The sequence below is a fragment of the Meriones unguiculatus genome, chromosome 1 (assembly GCF_030254825.1).
Source record: "Meriones unguiculatus strain TT.TT164.6M chromosome 1, Bangor_MerUng_6.1, whole genome shotgun sequence".
Lineage (NCBI taxonomy): Eukaryota > Metazoa > Chordata > Mammalia > Rodentia > Muridae > Meriones > Meriones unguiculatus.
The window spans coordinates 86,408,330-86,435,746 of record NC_083349.1 but is presented as its reverse complement, the minus strand read 5'-3'; positions in this window follow the sequence as shown (position 1 = coordinate 86,435,746).

Below are 27,417 nucleotides of genomic sequence, written 5' to 3'. Positions count from 1 at the left end.
TCCCCTCCCGGTCCCACCCTCCCCCCTTTCTGCATGCATGCCCCTCCCCAAGTCCACTAATAGGGGAGGTCCTCCTCTCCTTCTTTCTGGTCTTAGTCTATCAGTTCTCATCAGAAGTGGCTGCATTGTCAGGGTTCTAGCTTATCTCCATGAATAGTCCTTGGTTGGAGTATAAGTCTCTGGGAAGTTCCCTGTGTTCAAATTTTCTTGTTCTGTTGATCTCCTTGTGGAGTTCCTGTCCTCTCCAGTTCTTACTAATTCCCACTTCTTATATAAAATTCCTTTCACTCCGCCTGTCAGTTGGACATCAGGTTCAGCATCTGCTTTCACAGTCTGCACGGCAGAGGCTTTCAGAGGCCCTCTGTGGCAGGTTCCTAGGTTGTTTCCTGTTTTCTTCTTCTGGCTTTCAGAGGCCCTCTGCAGCAGGTTCCTAGGTGGTTTCCTGTTTTCTTCTTCATCGGATGTCCATCCTCTTTGCCTCTCAGGATGGGCATTAAACATCTTAGTTAGGGTCCTCTCTTTTGCTTAGTATGTTTAGATGTACAGATTTTAGTGGGTTTATTCTATGTAGTATGTTTATATGAGTGAGTATATACCGTGTGTGTCTTTTTGCTTCTGGGACAGCTCACTCAGGATGATCCTTTCCAGGTCCCACCATTTACCTGCAAATTTCATGATTTCCTAATTTTTCATTGCTGAGTAATACTCCATTGTGTAGATGTACCACAGTTTCTGCATCCATTCTTCAGTTGAGGGGCATCTAGGGTGTTTCCAGCTTCTGTCTATTACAAATAAAGCTGCTACAAACATGGTTGAGCAAATGTCCTTTTTGTGTACTTGAGCCTCTTTTGGGTATATGCCTAGGAATGGTATGGCTGGATCTTGAGGAAGCGCTATTCCTAGTTGTCTGAGAAAGCGCCAGATTAATTTCTAGAGTGGTTGTACAAGTTTACATTCCCACCAGCAGTGGAAAAGGGTTCCCCTTTGTCCACAACCTCTCCAGCACGTGTTGTCACTTGAGTTTTTGATCTTGGCCATTCTCATGGGTGTAAGGTGCAATCTCATGGTTGTTTTGATTTGCATTTCCCTAATGGCTAGTGAGGTTGAACATTTCTTTAAGTTCTTCTCTGCCATTCGATATTCCTCTACAGAGAATTCTCTGTTGAGCTCTGTTCCCCATTTTTTAAGTGGATTACTTGGTTTGCTGCTTTTCAGCTTCTTTAGTTCTTTATATATACTGGATATGAGTCCTCTATCAGATAAAGGGTTGGTGAAGATTCTTTCCCAATCTGTAGGCAGTTGCTTTGTTTTGATGAATGTGTCCTTTGCTTTACAGAAGCTTTTCAATTTTATGAGGTCCCATTTATTGATTGTTGCTCTTAGAGCCTGTGTTGTTGGTGTTCTGTTCAGGAAGTTTTCTCCTGTACCAATGAGTTCTAGGGTATTCCCCACTTTTTTTTTCTAGCCGATTTAATGTGTCTGGTTTTATGTTGAGGTCTTTGATCCACTTGGACTTCAGTTTTGTGCAAGGTGATAAGTATGGATCTATTTTCATTTTTCTACATGTAGACATCCAGTTGGACCAGCACCATTTGTTGAAGATGCTATCTTTTTTCCATTGTATGGTTTTGGCATCTTTGTCAAAGATCAGGTGTCCATAAGTGTGTGGGTTTATTTCTGGGTCTTCTGTTCGGTTCAATTGATCCACCATTCTGTTTCTATGCCAGTACCATGCAGTTTTTATTACTGTTGCTCTATAGTACAACTTAAGATCAGGGATGGAGATACCTCCAGAAGATCTTTTATTGTAGAGGATTGTTTTAGCAATTCCTGGTTTCTTGTTATTCCATATGAAGTTGAGAATTTTTCTTTCCAGGTCTGTAAAGAATTGTGTTGGCAATTTGATGGGAATTGCATTAAATCTGTAGATTGCTTTTAGTAAGATGGCCATTTTTATTATGTTAATCCTGCCAAGCCATGAGCATGGGAAATCTTTCCATCTTCTCATATCTTCTTCTAGTTCTTTCTTCAGAGACTTGAAATTTTTTTCATACAAGTCTTTGACTTGCTTGGTTAGGGTTCCACCAAGGTACTTTATGTCATTTGTGGCTATTGTGAAGGGTGTTGTTTCTCTAATTTCTTTCTCAGCCCTTTTGTCTTTTGCATACAGGAGGGCTACTGATTTTTGTTTTTAGTTAATTTTGTATCCTGCCACTTTGCTGAAGGTGTTTATCAGCTGTAGGAGTTCCCTGGTAGAGTTTTTGGGGTCACTCATGTATACTATCATATCATCTGCAAATAGTGATAGTTTGACTTCTTCCTTTCCAATTTGTATCCCCTTAATCTCCTTCATCTGTCTTATTGCTCTAGCAAGGACTTCAAGAACTATGTTGAAGAGATATGGGGAGAGTGGGCAGCCTTGTCTTGTCCCTGATTTCAGTGGGATTGCTTTAAGTTTCTCTCCATTCAGTTTGATGTTGGTTATAGGCTTGCTATATATCGCCTTTACTATGTTTAGATATGTGCCTTGTATCCCTGATCTCTCCAAGACTTTAAACATGAATGGATGTTGGATTTTGTCAAATGCTTTTTCAGCATCTAGGGAGATTATCATGTGGTATTTTTCTTTCAGTTTGTTAATATGGTGGATCACATTGATGGATTTCTCTATATTGAACCACCCCTGCATACCTGAGATGAAGCCTACTTGGTCATAGTGGATAATATCTTTGATGTGTTCTTGTATTCGGTTTGTGAGTATTTTGTTACGCATTTTTGCATCAATGTTCATAAGGGAGATTGGCCTGAAATTCTCTTTATTTGTTGAGTCTTTGTGAGGTTTAGGTACCAAGGTGACTGTGGCTTCATAGAATGAGTTTGGGAATGTTCCTTCTGTTTCTATTTTGTGGAATAGTTTGAAAATAATTGGAGTTAGCTCTTCTTTGAAGGTCTGGTAGAATTCTTTGCTGAAGCCATCTGGTCCTGGGCTTTTTTTGGATGGGACACTTTTGATGACAACTTCTATTACTTTGGGGGATATAGGACTATTTAATTGATTTACCTGGTCCTGATTCAGCTTTGGTAAGTCAAATCGATCAAGAAAATTGTCCATTTCTTTTAGATTTTCAAATTTTGTGGCATATAGACATTTGAAGTTAGTCCTAATGATTGCTTGGATTTCCTCAGTGTCTGTAGTTATGTCCCCCTTTTCGTTTCTGATTTTGTTGATTTGGGTGCTGTCTCTCTGCCTTTTAGTTAGCTTGGCTAAGGGTTTGTCTATCTTGTTGATTTTCTCAAAGAACCAGTTCTTGGTTTCATTGATTTTTTGAATTGCTTTATTTGTTTCTAATTGATTGATTTCAGCCCTGAGTTTGATTATTTCCAGCCGTCTACTCCTTTTTGGTGTGTCTGCTTCTTCTTTTTCTAGGGTTTTTAAGTGGGCCATTAAGTTGCTTGAATGAGCTGTCTCGAATTTCTTCTTGAAGGCACTTAGTGCTATGAACTTTCCTCTCAGCACTGCTTTCATTGTGTCTCACAAGTTTGGGTATGTTGTGTCTTCTTTTTCATTGAGTTCTAGGAAGACTTTAACTTCTTTCTTTATTTCTTCCCTGACCCAGCTGTCATTTAGTAAAAAGTTGTTCAGTTTCCATATGTGTGTAAGCTTTTTGCTATTTCTGTTGTTGTTGAAGTCCAACTTTGTTCCATGGTGATCAGACAAGATACAAGGGATTATTTCAATCTTCTTGTAACTGTTGATTGCCTAAGCTCTTAATTGATTGAATACCATTAGACATTGAAAACGTTTGATTAAATGTTTGATTAAAGAATAGACTTTGAGCCAAATTATTTGAAGATTAAGAAAGAATCACAGAATTTTGAAACAATAAATAAAAATGTACTACATTTTAATAGGACAAGAATATTGACATATAGCAGAAATTGTAAAACCATGAGTTCTGAAATATCAAAACTTCAGAAGCCTTCAACATATAATTATATATTCTAATAAAAATATAATAAGATATGTGCTGGAGAGATGGCTCAGAGTTTAAGAGCACTGGCTGCTCCTCCAGGCTCCTTTAGAGGTCCTGAGTTCAATTCTCAGCAACCACATGATGGCTCACAACCATCTATACTGGGATCTTATGCTCTCTTCTTACATATAGTTGTACATACAGATAGAACACTCATATACATAAAATAAATAATAAATTTCTAAAAACAATAAAGAAAAAATACTTGTTGTGTGTGGTGGAACATGCTTGTAATCCCAGCACTTGGGGAGGCAGAGGAAGGTGGATCTCTGTGTGTTTGAGGCCAACCTGGTCTGCAGAGTGAGTTCCAGGACAGCCAAGGCTACACAGAGAAACCCTGTCCTGGAAAAAATAATAATAAAATATATATATATATATATACATAATAAGGTTCTATTTTGAAAAACAAACCAATATAGTGTACAGTTTTAAAGGAATGTACTGTGAGAATCTCATTATATTATTTAAAAAGGTTTAAATGAAGCAATCTTCAAAGGAGCATCATCAGCTTAGCTTTCAAACTATAACCAACTGAAGTGCATTAGTGATGTCACATAAGAACTCTGTAAGTGCATTTATCATTAGCCTGGCTATGTGGGTGAACTTGACTACAATGCCTTTACTGAACTTGTTTCAAAATGCCATATATTCATCATGCTGAGGCTGACACCTCTTGATGGCATCCATCATAAGGTTAAAGAGTACTGAGAATTCACCCTTCTGTTACTTATTTAACCTCCCTCCACTTAACAAATTTCTTTGTAATCAATAAAGACTTGCATTTGGGCCTGGTAACATAGCTTAGCAGAAAGAAGACTTGGGTTTAAACCTCCAGCACCTGTGGAAAATGCATGCAGCCTGTGATCTGTAGCCCTTGATTTGGAGGGAAGACTGGCAGTTCTTGGCAGAGCTTGCAGGCCTTCCATCCTAACAGCGAGTTCCATGTTTAGTGAGACTCCCTGTCTCAAAACAAAAAATAGAGGAAGACTCTTGAATTCATACTGTGTTGCATTATGGGATTGCATGAGCATTCCCACCAGCACACAAGTCTTAACATTCTTTACACACACACACACACACACACACACACACACACACACACACAAAGTCATAAACACATATAAACACCATACACACAAACACACTCTCACACATATTCAAACAATCAATTAAGAAAGAATCTCCCATTTGTTGTTAATGACATTTGATCATGGGATCATGTCAGTAATAACAAATTTACATTTTTGGGCTAAAAATTGTGTCACATCTTTCACAACACACAAATTGGTAGATAAGATACCATAATAGATAAAACACTCCCATAACAGAAATGACTTGGTTATTTGAGATTAATTTCCTGAATTTCATATTTCATTTAGTATGTAATAAAATCCATATGCTAACTATGTAATCTGGTTTTTCTAACTATTATTTGAGAATGTATAATAGCACTATAATCTGAAAAATTCATATATTCTCATGAGCATGATTACGTTTTCTAAATATAAATGTTGAAGTGCTGTACAGCAATTATACAGAGCAATACTAACTTGTGAACACATTTCTTAAGAAAACTCTCTATGTGCCAGTGAGAGAATTACACACAGTGCTTGTTACTTTACCTAGTCTTTACCAAGTCAGTGATGAACTTGTCTCTTCTCCAGGGAGGGGAAGTCCATTTAGCATTGCCTAATAAAGGTTTTACTATGTTGTTTGTGCATTTCAATGACTAAAAATAGATGAAATCTCCTAAATGATTTCAAGACAATTCAGCAAGTTCTTGACACCTACAAACCTCATGTGTTTTTGATATAATTTTTAAAAACTCCATGTTGGTGGCCATGGAAGAGAGACAGCAAAACAGCTTTAGTACTCATGCAAGGCACCCTCCCAGTTAGCACAACTACAATGGGTGTGCCTTGGAAAGGCAGAGCACTGAAGACTATGTGCCCTGAGGAATTCAGTCTTTTGTGGAGTTCTGCTTTGCTTGTTGCCTTCACTGTTATCAGATCCTTCCCAATCTATGGGTTGTATGAAAACTCTAAGGGGCTTCCAGCCTCTCATTAGGCATTATCATTGTGCCAATGATCTACAATAATATTGCTTGATCTTTTCCAAGCATTGCTGCTGGAGCAGATTAATGATTTATCTACCACACTCAGAAAGTAGTTAAAGATAGAGATTGTTAGTAATGTTCACCACCCTTAGAAAAATATTGGAAATGTACATTATTAGTAAAGTTAGGTTAAGATGTTTTTGTAAATGTTCAGTTCTCCACAGCCCCCCCCCCCAGGCTGCCTCAGCAGGCCACAGGGGAAGAGCACAGGATCAATCTTGATGTGATTGATATACTTAGGAGGGTGTGTGTGGGGGATCCTTCTCATGAAGGAGGGGGAAATAGGGAGAAGAGGGAGGGTGGGACTTGGAGGAGAGGAGGGAGAGGCCTATGACCAGGATGTAAAGTAAATAAATTAAAATTAAAATTAAAAAAAAGATGTTTTTGTTAATGGCTTTGCTGTAGAAAATCTTGGAGAACAATTTGAAGTCAGAAAGGCACACACTTAACAGTTGAGATAGGGATATTTTTTGAAGTCTAGGAACATAAACAATTGTAGCCTGACTAGTATTAGCTGACATACCTCTCTTATTTAACCTGGGTTGTTGATCAAGGTAATGATTAATTTCTTGTACCCATTTTTGCCCTCAGCTTCCTGATATGATTTAATGAAAAAACTGTTAATGAATAGACGTGTGCCCTGAGGGTTTCAAGTGAAAATGACTAAGAGGTTTTTATACAAAAGTTAAGATCTGTAATTCCTTTAAGATTTTTTTTCTAAGATTACTATTTTAAGATAAAAAATAAAATAATTGATTCTTTCTTTGTAACCTTAAATTGCAGCCTGACAGTAAGAGAAACTGGCTGAGAAAATTACCTTGCTTGCTTATATTTTGCTGATCTATAACAAGTTGCTTACTTATGAATGTACATGGGTTCCTGCAAAAAATTTGTTTTTTATCCATGATATGTAAACATTTGATCATGAGAGGGTATTGGAGAACATGTTTTTCTATGTGTACTCATTATAATAATGTGCTTAAAAAATAGAATATAACCACATTGTGATTTTTGTACTGCTTGAAAGATTTTGCTGGAATATATAACCTCTAGGGAAAAAATAAGTTTTTGGAGCTTTGCTCCTTCCATCCAGCATGTTTATGTGTATATATGAATATATGTGAGGTTGGTTGGAGCTTTGCTCCATCCAAAATGTGTATATGTATGTATGTATGTAAAATGGTTGGAGTTTTCCTCATCCACCATATGTATGTATATCTACATGTATGTATATGTGTAAAGTTGTTGAAGCTTGTTGGAGCTTAGCTCCATCCATAAAAATGTATGTGTGTATGTATGTATTTAAATATGTATGTGTAAAGTTGGAGCTTGTTGGGGCCTTGCTTCATCCACTGTGTATGTGTGTGTGTATGTCTATGTGTGTGTGTAACTGTGTGGTTGCTTTACATTCATTGCCAACCACACATCGCTCCTTGGATAGCTAAACACATTGTCAGAGTTGGCTTCTGACAATTCCACTGATTCTGTGCTGAGATTTGTTTTAAGGAAGGGACTTATATCTTCCTGTTTATTTTAAATGGCAATATTTTTAATAGGGGTAAACACTTTTTAAAGCTATAATTTGTTGGTGCTAAAATTACTCATACACACTTATTTCCTGCCTCTAGTTGTCCTTTTATTCTGCTTTTATAGTCAGAATTACCAGCTATGGGTAAAACTGGAAATGGTCTTTCTTTCACCTCATCTAAACGTTGAATTCATAAAATTGCTATTTCTTTAACTCAGATGATTTTTTTAATAATGTATATGCAAATGATTTATTGCCTCATGGAAATATACAAGAATGAAAGAATCTTCTTCAGAACAAGAGAAAAAAATGTACAAAATATGATTTTTTTTTAATTTCAATGCAGTTTATTCAGGAACCTTGAACAATCCTCGGACCCTGGGGAAAGCCAGCCCACAGCTTAAATAGTCTCTGGGTAGCCAACCCAGGTGTGCCAGGTGGGCAATGCAGATAGGTAGGTCCACATACATGGAAGCAAGCCAGATCCTTAGCCTTAGCAAAATGTGGAATTGTTCGTGACAGAGAGCACTCACCATCGGGAAGGTGGAAGGCGGAAACCAGCTCCATCTTTAAGGCATAGCATTCCGCAGCTCTCTACAGTTCCCCATTTTTGTTTTAGACGCATCAGGCAAGAGTAGAGGTCTGATCTCTGATATTAGAAATAAATTGGGACTTTGTACCAATGTTTATTTAGTACTACGATGGAGCAGCTGAGAGTGGCCATTATCACGGTAAATTCTACCAGAGTGGACACAGGACTAGCCACAGGATTATCATCATGGATTGCTGCAGCCATGAATCATCTGAAGGAATGGGCGGGCATGGGAGCGTTAGCAGGCCTTCTGGTGTTGGTCTCCTTGGTTTGCCTGTGGTATATATGCAAGATTAGAGTCTCACAACAGTGTGATGCAGCCATGATCATTCAGGCCTTTACAGCCATTGAAGCAGGACATTCTCCCCAAGCATGGTTGGATACCATAAAAAGCTAAAATGTTACACTCAGGATGCGAGGCTAAGCACTGCACTCAGGGTCAGCCGCTTTGGACCCAGGGAAGAGCATGTCTGATTGCATGTAGGTTGATGCCCCAGGTCCCGCCACTGAGAAAAAGGTATCAGACGGGTCTGATGCTCTTTGGGTGGATGACACCAAAATATGATTTTTTATTTATATAAGTTTTTAATTTTTATCCCAAGTGTAGCATCCTCCCTCATGCCCTCTCAGTTTTACCCTTCCTCCCTTTTCTCCTCCCATGCCCTTTACCTAGTCCATTGATAGGTGAGGTCTTCCTCCCCTTCAATTTGACCCTAGCCTATCAGTTCTCATCAGGACTTTCTGCATTGTCTTCCTCTGTGGCCTGGCAAGGCTGCCCCACCTCCCTCGGGGGGAAGTGATCAAAGAGCCAGCCACTGAGTTCACCTCAAAGTCAGTCCCTGTTTCCCATAGAAGGGAACCCACTTGGAGACTAAGCTGCCATGGGCTACATCTGTGCATGGGATCTAGGTTATCTCCATGAGTGGTCCTTGGTTGGAGTATGAGTCTCAGATAAGACCACTGAGCAGAGATATTTTGGTTTTGTTGCTCTCCTTGTGGAGCTCCTGTCCTGCCCAGGTCTTTCTGTGTCTCCCTTCTTTCATAAGATTCCCTGCACTTTACCCAAAGATTGGCTATTAAAGGCAAATGGGAGAAAACAGGGAACAAGACAGGAACCAACCACAGAGGCCCTCTGTAATACTCTACCCAGCAGTATATTAAAGTAGCTGCTGAGACTCATAGCCAAAACACAATTTTTAAAAGATTCTTTGGAAACTGATACAACATGGCTATCTAGCCTTATATCTAAGTGGAGAAATATACTTATAAAAAATAATACACGAATATTAATTTACCCAGGAAATACATGTGATAACAAGTATATCCTCAGGACCAGCCCAAATTCTTTTTTTTGTGTGTGCAAATATAACATTTATTGGATAAAAATGAAGTCAGCAAATGAGGACAAGACTCAATAAATTTTGTTGTCAGTATATAAAACTAGAAAAAGATGCTATAGGTACAGAGGAGATGACCCTGGGCATTCATGCACAAGATGACACACCAATGTCAAAAAAAAAGCAACAATGCAAATTAACATTCTAGTTCAAGCATCAAACAGTTTATTTATTATTTCTTCAATAATTAAAAATCTGATAATCATCAGGATAGGAACCTTTATCAAAGGCAGTTATTGTATAATATAAATCATAAAACACTTTAACTTTTTTTTTTCAATGCAGTTTATTCAGGAACCTTGAACAATCATCTAACCCTAGGGAAAGCCAGCCCACAGCTTAAATAGCCTCTGGGTAGGAACCCCAACGTGCCACGTGGGCAATGCAGATAGGTCCACATACATGGAAGCAAGCCAGATCATCAGCCTTAGCCAAATGTGGAGTTGTTCGTGACAGAGAGCACTCACCATCGGGAAGGTGGAAGGCAGAAACCAGCTCCATCTTTAAGGCGCGGCATTTTGTAGCTCTCTACAGTTCCCCATTTGTTTTAGACACATCAGGCAAGAGAAGAGGTCTGATCTCTGATATTAGAAATAACTTGGGACTTTGTACCGATGTTCATTTAGATGTCATCCACCCAAAGAGCATCAGACCCGTCTGATACCTTTTTCTCAGAGGCGGGACCTGGGGCATCAACCCGCATGCAATCAGACATGCTCTTCTCTGGGTCGAAAGTGGCTGACCCTGAGTGCAGTGCTTAGCCTCGCATCCTGAGCATAACATTTTAGCTCCCATGCTTGGGGAGACTGTCCTGCTTCAATGGCTGTAAAGGCCTGAATGATCATGGCTGCATTACGCTGTTGTGAGACTCTAACCTTGCATATACACCACAGGCAAACCAAGGAGACCAACACCAGAAGGCCTGCTAATGCTCCCATGCCCGCCCATTCCTTCAGATGATTCATGGCTGCAGCAATCCATGATGATAATCCTGTGGCTAGTCCTGCGTCCACTCTGGTAGAATTTACCGTGATAATGGCCACTCTCAGCTGCTCCATCGTAGTATTAAATTCTCCAGTCCAATTACCTAAAATTAAACTAGACAATTGTTTAGACAGATTTGCAGCACAGGAAAAATTCTCATGTTGTATGCTAATGACACAAAGTCCAGCATACTTTCATTGACAGCCAGGTTGAGTGATTTGCCATAGGGTATCAATTTGCTCCTGCATGAGGTCAATCCTCTGACTGAACACCATCAAGCCTCCTTTTAGTTGACCATTAATTCCTTTTTGTACATCTAAGGCATGAGCTACATTGGCTAAAAGATTATTCAGGGTCTGAGCAGTCTGCACAGTATGACTCATGGCTAATGCCGCGGTGGTAGCTCCAACAGCCGCCAATGAGATGGCAGTAACAATGGCAGCTGTAGTTCCAGGATCCTTTTTCTGTCTGAAGAGAGTCATAGCATGAGGGGCATCAACAGGCACAGGCACCCAGCGAGGCATGTGAGTAACCAGAGCATACCTAAATTCACTAGCATTCCAGCATTGGGCAAAAAAGCAAGTATCATCATCACAATTACTTGGCTCTATCTGGCTAATAATGAATAAAAATGAGGGATATAAACAAACAGGTGTGGGCTTATAGGAAATATTATGAGAAGTCTTAACCCCCTCGTTGGAACATCTTGCATCAGTTCTAGAACTAGCAGTGGTGGTGTCCAAGGTCTGAGTAGGTTCAGGAGACCATTGCCCCCAGGGGCGAGACGTGCTCCATGTAAATTGACTAACTCCATGTTTTCCTCAACTTTTGAAAGTCATTTAAGGTTCTTAAATTATTTTTCCCTTTTTTTGATTTTTCATCAATTACACTTTATTCATTCTGCATCCCCCCATAAGCCCCTCCCTCCTCCCCTCCCAATCCCACCCTCCCTCCTCCTTCTGCATGCATGCCACTCCCCAAGTCCACTGATAGGGGAGGTTCTCCTCTCCTTTCTGATCTTAGTCTGTCAGTTCACATCAAAAGTGGCTGCATTGTCCTCTACTATGGCCTGGTAAGACTGCTCCCCCAAGAGGGAGGTGATCAAAGAGCAGGCCAATCAGATTATGTCAGAGGCAGTCCCTCTTCACATTACTATGTGAAGACAATTGGACTCTGAACTGCCCTGGGCTCCATCTGTGCAGGGGTTCTGCGTTATCTCCATGAATAGTCCTTGGTTGGAATATGAGTCTCTGGGAAGTTCCCTGTGTTCAAATTTTCTCGTTCTGTTGCTCTCCTTGTGGAGACCCTGTCCTCTCCAGCTCTTACTATTTCCCAGTTCTTACATAAAATTCCATTCACTCTGTCCAGCAGTTGCCCATCAGGCTCAGCATCTGCTTTGATAGTCTGAAGGGCAGAGGCTTTCAAAGGCCCTCTGTGGTAGGTTCCTAGGTTGTTTCCTGTTTTCTTCTTCTTCTGATGTCCATCCTCTTTGCCTTTCCAGATGGGGATTGGACATTTTAGTTAGGGTCCTCTCTCTTGCTTAGTTTCTTTAGATGCACAGGTTTTAGTGGGTTTGTCCTATGTTGTATGTCTATATGAGTGAGTATATACCATGTGTGTCTTTTTGCTTCTGGGACAACTCACTCAGGATGATCCTTTCCAGATCCCACCATTTGCCTGCAAATTTCATGATTTCCTTATTTTTCATTGCTAATATTCCATTGTGTAGATGTACCACGATTTCTGCATCCATTCTTCAGTTGAGGCAGCCCAAATTCTTACTAGAGTAACATAAAAACGTGCCATGAAGAGTTCCAACAGGACATATGTTCTCATATGAAGGTATACAAACTATATGAAATCATTCTGAGTGGTAAAAACAAAGCATCTGCTTTTCATAAATAAATGAAGAGAAATTAATAAAAGAAATAGGAAAAGTGTTATAGATACATTGCCAAGGGGGCCATCAGTTAATTAAATGAAACATAAAGTACCCAGGTAGAAGCTGTCTAACAGAAAATATAAATCTAGTTATAATAAAAGTTTAGCACTGAACATCAGAATGCAGTTTTTCATCATATTGAGAAACAAATAAATAGAAGTGTTAAAACAGACTAAAACATTAACAAAGATTTACATATACAGGAACAAATAATTATGCACACCCAATTATAATATGAGACAGTGTTAGTTAGTATAGTCATAAAAGCCAACAGATAAATTTAAATAAGAAAATCCTGTAGTTGAGTCAATAAAATCTCTGGTCTGCGTCCATAGTTAATATTCCCGGTTAACTGGATAATCGTCAGGCTAAGACACTACTCCTGGAAGGCAGACCCACTTTAAGCTTTGCTAAAAAGGTATATGGATTAACAATTTCTTTAAAAAGATAATGTGCTTCTCCTAATAACCCTGCAGCTTAGAAAGTCTGGCTACTTTTCTAATTCTTCTAACAGTTTTCTAAGAATACTTTCCCCTAACATGTTAGGCTCTCCCAGTATTCTGGGCTTCCTTGTTCTTTTTCTGAATTTCTTTTCTCCACTACATAGTTGCTTTTCTGCTATGTGGCTGATCCCCAAGCTAATTTAAAAAACCATGTTTTTTCATAGCAGCTTTATTTGTAATAGTGGGAAACTGGAAACAATCCAGATGTACCTCAGTTGAGGAATGGATACAGAAATTGTGGTACATTTACACAATGGAATACTACTCAGCAATTACAAACAAGGAAATCACTAAATTTGCAGGCAAATGGTGGGAACTAGAAAAAAATCATTCTGAGTGAAGTATCTCAGAATCAGAAAGACACACATATATATATATATATACTCACATATAAGTGGATATTAAACCTAATATAATATAATATAGAATAATCATAACTAAAATCTGTACTCCTAAAGAAGCTAAATAAGGAGGACCCTGGGTAAGATGCTCAATCCTCATTCAGAAAGGCAAAAAGGATGGACATAAGAAGAGGGGAGAAAACAGGGAACATGATAGGAGCTTACTACAGAAGGATTTTGAAAGACTCTACCCTGCAGGGTATCAAAGCAGATGCTGAGGCTTACAACCAAACTTTGGGCAGAGTGAAGGGAATCTCATGAAAGAAGGAGGCCATAGAAAGACCTGGAGGGGAGCTCCATAAAGAGAGCAACTGAACCAAAATATCTCTGCTCAGGGGTCTTATCTGAGACTCATACTCCAACCAAGTACCCTAGCAATGGGAACAGGGGCTGTCTCTGACATGAACTCAGTGGCTGGCTCTTTGATCACCTCCCCTTAAGGCAGGAGTAACCTTACCAGGCCACAGAGGAAGACAATGCAGCCAATCTTAATGAGACCTGATACACCAGGGTCAGTAGGAAGGGGAGGAGGACCTCCCCAATCAGTAGATTGGTGGACGGGCATGTGATAAGAGGGAGGAAGGGAAGGATTGGCAGGGTGGCAGGGGACAAGGGAGGGGGATACAGCTGGGATACAAAGTGAATAAACTGTAATTAATAATAAAATAATATAATATAAAAGCATGGTTTCTTTTCTCCTCCTCAGGCAGAGACTGAGATCCAGTTGGCTTGCCTTGCTGGGTCTGGTGTTCTTTCTTCCTTTCTTCCTTTCTTCCTTTCTTCCTTTCTTCCTTTCTTCCTTCTTTCTTCCTTTCTTCCTTTCTTCCTTTCTTCCTTTCTTCCTTTCTTCGTTTCTTCCTTTCTTCCTTTCTTCCTTTCTTCCTTCCTTTCTTTCTTTCTTTCTTTCTTTCTTTCTTTCTTTCTTTCTTTCTTTCTTTCTTTCTTTCTTTCTTTCATATTAGTTACAGTTTATTAACTTTGTATCCCAACTGTATCCCACTCTCTCACTCCCTCCCAACCCCACCCTTCCTCCCTCATCTCCTCCCTGCCTCTTTCCAAGTCCAATGATATGGGAGGATCTCCTCCCCTTCCTTGGTTTATCAGGTATCTTCAGGACTGGCTGCAAAGTCTTCCTCTGTGGGTATGGTGTTCTTACAGGAAATTATTCTTTTAAATATGAATACAATTGTTCTCAAGCTTCTGTGTGAGTCCATTCTGAAATCATTTTAATATTGAGACCAAGAATTACAATAGGGGACCCTGATTTCTCCTGCATTAACAAAAGAAGAAACAATCCAGAAGGTAGAAGAGAATTAAATAGAAATTACACAAATTCAAGTGCAAAATTTAAAAGAAAAAAGACAATGGCAGCAAAAACACTTCAACAAAATAGGACAGAATACTTCCAAGTCAAAAAAATATTAAAAGTAATAATATGTAAACTTGACTTCCTACAACTGTGGGGTATGTAGTCCTCCAATTGTTAGTAATAAGCACTGGAGACTCAGAGTGACAAAAATAGACAGTTGAGTGGTCATCTGACCCAGACAAAATGGTGTCATCATTCTCAGCATAGAATATGCATTTTTATAATCCTGAGTATAAGCCATTTCTTCCTCTTCCCCACTGGCTGAGTAATCAATGTGAGGAGGTACAATGTTTAACACACTTCATCTAAATTTTATTAATTTTATGTAAGTGTTAGGTTATTGACTGGCCTTTTAAGATTAAAAAGGTTAAGGCAGGCAGGGTAAACAGATAAAAAGGAGCTCTTGCCACTGCCTACCCTGTACCCCATGCTTCTGCTATATTGAAGAAATTACGGGAAAGAATACACAAACTATATCTTTGTCAAGTTTCCAATGCCCTTGAACTATCTGATCCATAGCTAGATCATATACTATTGAAGTCAACCACAAGAATAAGTGTCTTTTGTTTCCCAATGTTCAGTTAGGTTTTATATGCATAGACTTAGGGTACAGGTTGCCTATTAACCAAAGCCATGTTGTTTATACTGACCATGTAAACAAATAAATAGAAATTAAACAGTGATTACTCATTTCAAATTAATATCATTAACTAAATAAATAAGAAGAAATGGTATATCACAGAAAAGAACTTTGCTATATAAATCAAAAGTGATAAAATGTAAATTCCACTTAGAGTGTCACAATAACAACTTGATGTTTATTTAGAGTTGCTTAATATTAATCAGCTGACAAACTCCTAGAGCAAAATTATTAGGAGCTTGGGTGGGACTGCTCCAGTAGGCCAGTGGCTCATGCTTGGTGCAACATTCCTGGGAAATATGGGCTCGTCTAAGCAGCTACAAGATGCCCATCTAACTGGGCTTCTATAACAAAATCCATGACAACCATAGCTGGATCTGGTGCTCTGATAGGATTCATGGCCTGAACCACATACAGAACAAATTCCTGGTATCATTAACTGGGCCATAAACTGTAGTTGGCTAAGTCATACTCCCAATGAAAGGAAGTAGTATTAAACCAGCTTCTACATTCTTATCTTTATAGCCACATATTAGTGCATCTCTCATGCACTAATACATAAGCTTCTTTCAATACATGATGCTTAATATGGGTGCCCACAATTAGTAAATGTTTTCATGATGAGAAATTTGGGGGTACTCAGCCCTAAATGGGGCAACCCTTTTCCTAAAACTCATCTCAGAATAGGGGATGAAAAGATTGTTAGACAGTATTTGACAGACATGGCAGGGACATTTGAACATATGAACTCACAATGGTTGTGACTATAAGTACAAGACTTTACATAAGATTAAGTTAGCCAAAATTGTAAAATTACTAACATGGAGGTGTACAAGGCTTTTGTGTAACAGATTACCTCGTCGTGAAAAGTTTTTAAATAACAAAGTATTGTCTCCTCTATTCTATTTCTTTGGGTAAATCTAGTACCAGAATCTATAGCCTAATATATAAAAATTAGTAAACATTTTGTGGTTTAAGACATTGACAAGCATTTAAGAGTGTTTACTGGTCTTGCAAAGGTCCAAGGTTCTTATGCCAGAACTTATGAAGGCCCCTGAACCATCTAAAATACCACTTTGGGAGAACTGTGCACTATACTCACATCAGTGGGCTATTAGCTCTAAGTGCTATGCATAAAATTATAAAGGACACTCATGCTTAAAATAAGTAAATAAGTAAAATTCAAAAGAATCAGTAAAGATTCAAAAATTAATAATTTTCATAATATACTTTAATATTTTCTGCAGTAATACCTAAAAATTATTCTTAGTCCAGATTCATCATATCCAACATATTGTGTCCTTAAAGTGTGTTTCAAGGGTGGGATCAAAGATGTGTCATGGACCTCTGCTGTTTAGAGATTCCTTGTCTCTACTAGTCTGTGACTCTGAGTATCTCGTACAACATATGAACAATTTTTATAACTGTATTCCTAAGGTTCTTGTGATCCAAAGTGCAATAGTCCACCTAGTACAGGACATTTGAACCATAAATTTATGGACTAAAGCATATGTAGCAGAAAACAAACAAAGCCATGTAACTATGGTGGATCTCAGTATCTGACTATTCAAATCTTATCTAACACTGCATCATAGAAGTTAAAGAATAGCTTCAGTTTTATGCAGAAAGCATAAAATGCTTGAGAGTTCAGGAGCTGTAATTCCCTAAATGACATTCTCTTCTCCCATTGTTAAAGCATCAATACCTCTTAGCTAAAGTATTGCAGTCACTTCATTACTATTCTGCATTTGATCCAGTCTGAAATAGAAATGATTTCTCACACACATTACAGTTGGCATGCTTCTAAACCATTCAATAGCTGGTTGTTATGACAATAATAATGAAACTGGCATAATCTGTCAGCACCTGTTCACTTCTTTGCTTTTCTTCTCCTTTCTCCATCTCATAAAACCCCAGTCTTGTCCATCATTCAGTTACTTGAGACTATTTTCCCTCTTATTCAAGGCTTTGAGCATATTGTTGTTTCTGTCTACAGTGATCTTTCATATTTCCTTAATTCTTGTTTTTCAAGCTAAAATTTATTTTACTTAGGCAAGGAAATCAGTAATATCCACTTTGATAACAATAAATCTCTATGCAAATTGCTCTGAAGACCACAATCCTTCACATTATCAACATGAAAACTATTATGTTTATGCTTCTTTGTTTGGCAATTTGAATAGCGTATTTTTCTTACTAATTTCTGAGATATAAACCATGATAGTTTGTACCAAGCTACAGGTAAATGCCCAACATATCACCTCTCAAGTCCCACTGCTCCAACCATGCTGTCTTGGGAGGGTGCAATGTGAGAAACAGTGTGATTAATTGAATTTGTCAAAATCACATATGATTTTCCACAATTGAGAATGTCCTTAAAAATCTATCTTGCAAGCATAAAGCTAGAAAGCCTATCACATGTCTTCTTTCATTAACCATTCACTCCCTAGTACATCCTGTTGTAGGCAGGACAGATATTTCCTTTTTAAAGGTAAGCTTTCTTCCTGGAACTACTTCCCTTAGGAGAACGTAGAGTACAGAAGACGGTTCGGAATTCCACGGCAATCCATTACACCTGAAATATAAATATTTGGTGTGTGTGTGTGTGTGTGTGTGTGTGTGTGTGTGCATGTGTGTTTGTACATATGAGTCCAAGTGTGTACTACCATCAGAGTACATGTAAAATCAGAGGAGGACTTGAGTGAGTGTCCTGCTCTATATATCTTTACTCTATGACCTTGAGACAGGGTCCCCTCCTTGAATCTGGAAATCATTTTTCAGCTAGATTGGTTGGTAGGCATCAGACTCAAGCAACCCTGCTTCCACTCAGAATGAGCACCGGCATTAGATACATGTGGGCCATACCTGACTGGCTTTTTCCAAGGGTGCTTAGATATGCATTAATGTCCTCATGATTTCAGAGCAAAATTTTCTTATCCAATAAACATCTCTACAACTTATGTTTAGATCTTGATATACTAAACAGTCAAGTGTAAAAACTTTGCAGTGCCTGCTGCTTCTGTGATTCCTACACTCACCTATCAGAAGGTATGGGTACTTTACATAGACTCATAGGCTTTCTCAACTACAATATTCTGTGGCAGATGCTAATGATATGAGAGAAATTACTAGTAAGTTATTTGTCCCTCAAACAATTGTAATGTGAATGCTACATCATTTGTTGTAAAGTATGTGGAATGATTAGAAATATTCTAGTATGCAAAGCAGTTCTACGGCTGTAAAATTTTTATTATCATTTTTAAATGAAAATTCTAGTTTATAGAGTATGGGTTTACATCTTAATATTAAAACTGAATTTTGAAATAAAATTAGTTCAGTGATATAAAAATGAATTATTTAGCTACTTATAATGCTATTAAAAGTAGATTTATTCTTATTCTGTAAGCATAAAGATAAAGCCTACTATGGCATTAATGCAGATATTAGGAATTTGAATATGGATAAAAACATTTCCTTACATGGCTAACTAATAAGCACAAACTTTTATAAATGTGGTAAATCATATGTATGGAATATTATGAAAACTTTGAGATGGAGATAATAGGTGATGTGTATATAAATTGGGAAATTCAGAACCAGGAGTATAAAGTGAGGACATGACTGCTCCAAGGTACAGTTGAGGAAAGGGTTTTTTATTTGAGATATGGAGGTAGATTCCAGAGACATCTGGAAGAGTCCAGAGCATGGAGAGAAATTTGTAATCTAAACATAGCCAGTAGACTGAATTTGGACAAGAGAGAAGAGAAAGAGGAGGAGAGTGAGAGAAGAAAAAGAGCTCAAACTTGTACAACCACTTTGGAAAACAATCTGGCACTTTCCCAAAAAATTGACATAACTCTACCTCAAGACCCAGCTATTCCTTTCCTGGGCATATACCCAAAAGATTCTCTACTAAACAACAAGGACACTTGCTCAACTATGTTCAAAGCATCTTTTTTTCATACTATCCAGAAACTGGAAACAACATAAATGTCCCTGAACCAAAGAATGGATAGAGAAAATGTGGTACACTTTTACAATGGAACACTACTCAGCTATTAAAAACAAAGATATCACACAATTTGCAAGCAAATGGATGGAACTTAAGAAAACCATCCTGAGTCCAGTTATAAGAAAAGTTTAGCTATACAGTGCAGGATAAACATACTGCAATTCACAGACCCAAAGAAGATGAGTAACAAGGAGGACCCAAGAAAAGATGCTTATATCTCATTCAGACAGGAAATAGAATAGACACCAGAAGCAGTTGAAGAGAGGGAACAAGGTAGGAGAGGGAGCAAGGAAAGAAATGAGGGTGGAGGTCAGTCCTGGGGAGAGCAAGGACCAGAAAACAGAGGCCTTGATAAGAGAAGAAAAACCATGAGCAGACATCTCTGTGACAAGCTGGACACTTACAAGAGGGTAGGTTTCTGGGAGTATATGTGAGTGACTATAGCTGAGAATCCTAGAAACAAGGGTCTTGGAGACTGAAGAGGACACTAGGCAGGAATCCTATTGGAGGAAGACGAACACCAACCCACCCATAAAACGTTGACCCCAAATTTACCCTGCCTACAAGATATGCAGGGATATTAATAGAGTAGAGATTGAAGCAATGTTCAACCAATGCCTATCCCAACCTCAGACTCATCCCATGGGAGAGAACCAACCCCTGACACTATGAATGATACTCAGCAGTGCTTGAAGACAGGAGCCTTGCATAGTTGCCCTCTGATAGGCTTCACCCAGCAGAGGTCAGTTGCTGAGACTGTCAAACATTGAGCCAAGCATAGGGCATCTTGTGGAAAAGTGGGAGAAAGGATAGAAGGATCTGGAGGTGCTAGGAACTCCACAAGAAAACCAACAGAGCCAACTAAACAGAGCACAGAGGAGCTTGTGGAGATTGAAGCATCAACCAAAACCCATGCTTGGACTAGTCCTAGGCCCCTGTGGCTGATGGCCAGCCCTGACTTCCTGTGGGTTTCCTAGTAAGTGAAGCAGGGGCCTGTCTCTGACATGGACTCTCTTGCCTGACTGTTGATAACTTTCCCCTTGTGGGGCTGCTCCCACCAGGGCACAGGGTCATACACTCAGTTCTGATGCAAATTGAAGTGCTGGGGTGGGTTGGTGGACAAGGGAGGAGGGGCTCTTCTTATTTGAGGAGTGGAGTAGGGGTAATGGGGGAAGAAAGAGGGAGGGTGGGAGCTAGGAGGCAAGGGGGGCTATGATCGGGATGTAAGATGAATATATAACATATAATGTATTTTTTTATATAAAAGAGAGAGGCCAAAAAGGAGAGAAGGCCAACAGAGGGGACGGAGAGGGGCAGCAGAGGGGACCCTAAATGGCAGGGTTACATAGGAATCAGAAACTGGAGAAAGGGAAGCCTTCTAAGACAGGAGAAATATAGAGTAAGGGACAGGATGAGAAGAGGTGACAAGAGCACAAATACTGAGTGTCTTGAGGACAGTGTGCATTTTGGTATGCTGATAGGCATCATAGATTGCTATTACTCTCAGGTTTCCTTTGTACTTCGCAATGTATAAATTATCATGAAGCCCTCTCTGGCCTTGCTTTTGTGATTGTCCTGATTTAGCTAGGATTAGAAGAGTATGCTGCAATGCCTTGCTAAGTAAGTTTTTTATGTGATGTAACATCAGACTGAAACTAAATTACAAGCCACATTCTGATCCATAATTATTTTGTTTCAGTGATTGTTTGGGGTTTTGTTTTTGCTTTGTTTTGTTTTTTTTTTTTAAATAATTTTTATTTTTTATATTAATTACAGGTTATTTACTTATATCTTAGCTGTAGTCCCTCTATCATTCCCTCCTAATTACACCCTCCCTCCCTCATCTCCTACCTGCCCCTCTCTAAGTCCACTGATAGGAAAGGTCTTCCTCCCCTTCCATCTGACCCTATTTTATCAGGTCTCATCAGGACTGGCTGCAATGCCCTCCTCAGTGGCAAGGCTGCTCCTCCTTTGGGGGGGTGGCTGTCAAAGAGCCCGCCATTGAGTTCATGTCAGAGACAGTCCCTGTTCCCCTTACTAGGTGAACCCACTTGGATGCTGAGCTGCCATTTGCTACATCTGAGTAGGGGTTTTAAGTTATGTCCATGCATGGTCCTTGGCTGGAGAATCAGTCTCCTAAAAGACCCCTGTGCCCAAATATATGTGGTCTTTGTGGAGCTCCTGTCCTCTCCAGGTCTTACTAACTCCCCCTTCTTTCATATGATTACCTGCACTCTACCCAAGGTTTGGTTATGAGTCTCTTTGTTTCAGATTTTTTGTTCCCATTCTTCTTGGTAAGCATATCTATAATCACAGAATTTCATATTCAGTGTGTGATAACTATGATGAAATGAACTCAACACTACAGTCTGTATTCTCAATGAAATCACAAAAACCAGGGAGAGACTACAGATGGAATGTGATAAATAAATAAATAAATAAACAAATAAATAAATGAAGCATTCCATTAACAAAAACATTTGATAACCAGATAACAAAGTTTTGGTATAAAATTGTTGTGTTTGCCATAGGATTTGTAGGATGACTTGGGATGTGTTGACCCTTATTAGTTAAACCAAGAATTTGTAAAGAAAGCATATCAATTATGATATGGTGTGAGAGGACTATGTGTATCCCTGTTTCATGAGGCAATGCCATTGCTATGAGTTTCTATGGATGAATGTTTAGGTATTTTTAATACACGAAATTATAAAATGATTCAATGATATATTAACCTGAGAGGAAAAGTGACTATGACATATAAACATGTGATTTTTTTCTTTTTTATGATGTTGTAAATAAACATCTTACCATTCTTCTGAACAGAAAGAAAGAATCAACATTTGAATCTATCATATATAGATTAGTACTGAACTGGCGTTTATTTCTGGCGGTAAAATATACATCACTTTGAAAGTAGCTTCTCCCAGAGTTCGGGTTACTGCTCAGTGGTAGATTATTAACATTTATGAGTGACACCTAAGGTTCAAACCTATTACTAAAAAACTAACCGAAATATCAATTGTACAAATTAAACTAATAAAGGTATGCTGGTAGATAATTTGTTTACATTTAATTTTTCACCTATTTATTTGACTCTCCTGCATGAAACCAACAATAAATATTTGATAAACTCAGAATCAAACAATGCATACTAATAAGGTACCCGTGCTTTTCACCCTTAATCCACCACACTTGTTCTGCTTTAAAAAAAAAAAAACTAGTAATTAATCATATTACTATTCAATGAACCTTGTCACAACTTTTAAAAACCCACAGAATAAAATTTATCACCGAGTGATAAATTTATCATGGAGTCATAAAAATCTATTCTTGGTCAAGTTGGATGTAATTTCATTTAGGAGAAGTAAATATTCTGTAATATAACACTTTCTCCAGTGACTCCAACTTAATTAACCTACAAATATTTTTCAGGTACTTTATAAAAGTTCTGATAGAGGCTAAACCAGGAGCTTAAAGAACACTAGAGATAAACAAATCATGTTTGAAAAGATTGCAGTGATTGGAAAAATCCAAGACTACAATGAGTACATAGCACAAAGTTAACATTTAGAAAAAAATCAATAATTCAATGAAATTGAGCCAAATGGCATTGCTAACAGGTAGAGTTTCATAAGAGTATGAAGGGCAGAGAGATTTGAGGTGATATTCAAACTCTAGAAATGCACAGATTAAAACAAAAACAGGAAGCATAGCCACCTACAAGCTGCCCATTCCCCATAAATAACCTTCCAAAAAAACTCTGGACGAGAACTCCAAATTAGCAGATCACTCAGAAAGGAAGTATAAAAGTAGGAGGGAGAGAGTTGGAAGGAGGGCACTGAATGGAAGGGAGTGGAAAATAGAAAGCTGGATGAAAACAACTAAAATTCATTGCAAAAGTATTGGAAGCCAACAAACAACAACAACAACAATAATAATAAGGACAGATGTGGTGGCACATGCTTTTAATCCCAGCACTCAGGGAGACAGAGATAGCCTGGTCTACAAAATGAGTCCTGGACAGCCAATTCTACACAGAGAAACCCTGTCTTGGAAAACAACAATAACAAATAAAATGACAAGGACAGGGAAGAAAAATGAGCAACATATTTTGCAAGACTTATGTACATCTTTAGAATCAGAATAGGGATCAGAGAAAGAGTCAGAGACATGGATCAAATACAGACTCATATTTTGTACACATTAGACTTAGAGACTGTGAGCATTGTCATGGCATTTTCTAAAAACACATTTGCAAATAGCAAAATTACCAGAATAAAAGGTTGTTAGAGAAGTTCCATGATTTTTGATATATCAAGGCAACAGCTTATTTTGTTTTTACTTATAAAGAAATAAGAAAATTACAAGCTTGCCAGAAGCCAGTCTATAATAATTAAGAATTAATTAAAAGAGAAAAGTTGCCCATTTGTTTTCTACAACTTCCTCCATATAAACACAGTTATTATTCTGCACCTCTTAAAAGACAGATGAAGGGAAAGGTGAAGGGAGATGAAACCTAATATGCCTTTTATATTGTATGTCTTGTTAAATGTATTACCTTGGTTCATTCAGAACAAATAGAATAAATTAAGTTTAAAATTTGCACTAGCCTGGATTTTTTTCTTTTATTGCAAATATTTTTTTTCATACAATATATTTTGCTTATGGTATCACCTCCCTTTCATCCTACCTACTCTTCCATCCAGATCCATATCTTCTATGCCTCTCCTTAGAAAACAAATAGGTAACTAGGAAATAATAAAATAAAACGATATACGTAAAAACCAAACAGATTGAGACAAGTTGGAATATGACAAGATCACTGAAAAGGAAAAAATTCAAATGAAAAGCACATGAATGAAGCATATAGACACATGTATATGATGCTCATGTATCCACACACATATTGCACACACAGGGACATCATGAAAACACAAAAGTGGAAGTCATATACACACATATACACACAGGTAAGGTAGAAAAAAATTGCCTTGAATAAAAACCTTTATAAGAGAAGGATGCAGCTGAGTTTGTTTTGTGTTGACCATTTACTGTTGGACATGAGACACATCCTTAAGAGTAGATAGTTTCCCCAGTGAGACTCTTTGGGGCAAATAAGTTTGCCATTTGCTTAATGAAGTGAAATTCACTCTTCTTTTTGCACCTTAAAGTTTTTTCAAATTTAAATTTAGCATAGCATACAGGTTTGAACAGGAACTAGCAGGCAAAGCACCACCTTATCTACTAGCAAAAGATAACACTTATTTGGCTGCCAACATAACAAAGCTAACATGCAAAGAAACAATGCAAAGAGAAGACATAAGAGAGGCAAGAAGTAGGAACTCAGAAAATTCAGAATTTTTGTTTTTGCTTGAGAACTCATTGTAAATCTACATAAAAAGTTATTATAAATCTTTGGCCTAAGTGAAACTTTACACTGTTTTCATTGGGCAGGTTAATTTTCTGAATGTTAATGTATTTATTTATAAAACTCATCAAATAAAACATTTTGTCAATCTAAGATGGTTAGTGTGAGAACTAAAGGAGAGAACTCTTGCAAAGTTGAGTCTAGTTTGATAAGTAAGTGGGTCTCAACATTTTGTATGTATTAGCCATCTTTCTCCCTTGTAATAATGTAACATAAATAATACTTTGTAATGAGGGATATATTGAGGAGTTACAGTGAGAAAATTATTTTAAAATATCTAAAAAGCAAAATAATTATTAAAAAGTTAAAAAAGTAAGAATGTTTTGATTCAAATTTTGGGAGATTTAAGGCTATAGCTACTTTTAGTTACATAGATCCATCCTTTGGGCCTACAGTGAATGACACATCATAATAGAGAGCTTGTGGTGGAGAAGCCTCTCTGTGCTCATACTGTTAAGATACCAAACAGAGAGGAAGATGTTCATGTATCCGTCAAGTGCATAACCCATTGGCATAACTTCTTCCAACTTGGCTTCATTTCATAAAGTTTTTACTTCTCATATGAGCTTTTTAGGGAATCATAATCATGAAGAATCAAACCATAGCTTTTATGGTGTTTTGCTTGATATAATGTAAAGTATAAACCAAACAGTCTCTTGGCACTCTTGCATATCACTGGCTTCTATGTGAAGTATCAAACTACAGTAAGTAAAATATATGGTACTTTCTTTTTATGTCTAAGCAAACATTTTATAACTCTCCCCAAAACATGCATATCTATATATGTATTTATATGTATAATATTTAACATATTTTTTACTAAGTACTCTGAAATTATAAGGGAATACACTAAAATGTAGAAACTTCCTCCTGCAGCAGATGGGAACAAACAGTCCCATAGCCAGACATTAAGCAGCAAGTGAGAGATCTTGGACCACTCAGCTCAAAGTGAAATGTCTTCATCAAATGTCTTGATCCCTCTCATCAGAGCTCAGACAACCCAACAGAAAGAAAGGCAAGAAGTACATAAGAACCAGAATGTCTTTCCTTTTTAAGCCTTCTCTTGAATTCTTTCTTTGTGTTGTTTTGTCTTGCCCAAGTTTGATTTGTTAGTTTTTATCTTAGTCAATTTTAATTGGTTATAGTTTTAAAAAATGAATGAATGAATGTATGAATGTATGAATGCATGCATGCATGAATGAATGAAAACCTAGCTGCTAATGTAAAGGTGAACAACTGAACTCTAACTTCTACCTACTGAGAAGGAAAATGAGTTTTCACCAATAGAGTGAAATTGGCTATATCAACCATCAGAAGACAAGCCTCATGTTCAGTAGTTGACAAACATAATTGGATTCCACATTTGTTATTGTTGTTGTTTCCATTTGTGCCGTTTGGTTAGAGTTCTGTGGTTTTTATTAGTTTTGTTTCTTTTTCTTTTGTTTAAAAGTGGTCACAGGCCACAGAGGAAGACAATGCAGCTACTCCTGGTGAGACCTAACAGACTAAGATCAGAAGGAAGAAAAAGAAGACCTCCCCTATCAGTGGACTTGGGGAGGGGCATGCGTGGAGAAGGGGGAGGAAGAGAGGGATTGGAAAGGGAGGAGGTAGGGAACAACAGGAAGGATACAAAGTAAATAAAGTGTAATTAATAAAAAAATTAAAAAGAAGAAGGACATCAGACATCCCTCTTAGTTTTGTGAATATTCAATGTGTGAGAATGTTATACTTAGAAACTCATGAGTGTTATTTAATATTTAAATTAAAAGTGTTTTGCTCTTGAAAAAAAAAGTGGTTTGATTTTGTTTACTTGGTTTGAGACCTTGCTGTGTGGGGCTTGGGAGGTTTTGTTGTTGCTTTAGAAAGAACTTAGAGAAAGGATTTAGAAAGTTGTGTGGGTAGGAAGAGGACCTAGAAGCATTTGGTGGAGGGAAAATATGATCAAAGTCTATTTGGTTTTAAATATGTTTTTTTAAAATTTTTATTTAAATTTTATTAATTACATTTTATTCATTTTGTATCCCCCCCATAAGCCCCTCCTTCCTCCCCTCCCGGTCCCCCTCCCCGCCCTTTGTTCATGCATGCGCCTCCCTAAGTCCACTGATAGGGGAGGTCCTCCTCTCCTTCTTTCTGATCTTAGTCTATCAGTTTTCATCAAAAGTGGCTGCATTGTCAGGGTTCTAGGTTATCTTCATGAATAATACTTTGTTGGAGAATGAGTCTCTGGGAAGTTCCCTGTGTTCAAATTTTCTTGTTCTGTTGCTCTCCTTGTGGAGTTCCTGTCCTTTTCAGCTCTTACTATTTCCCACTTCTTACATGAAATTCCATTCACTCCGCCTGTCAGTTGGCCATCAGGTTCAGCATCTGCTTTCACAGTCTGCATGGCAGAGGCTTTCAGAGGCCCTCTGTGGCAGGTTCCTAGGTTGTTTCCTGTTTTCTTCTTCTGGCTTTCAGAGGCCCTCTGTAGC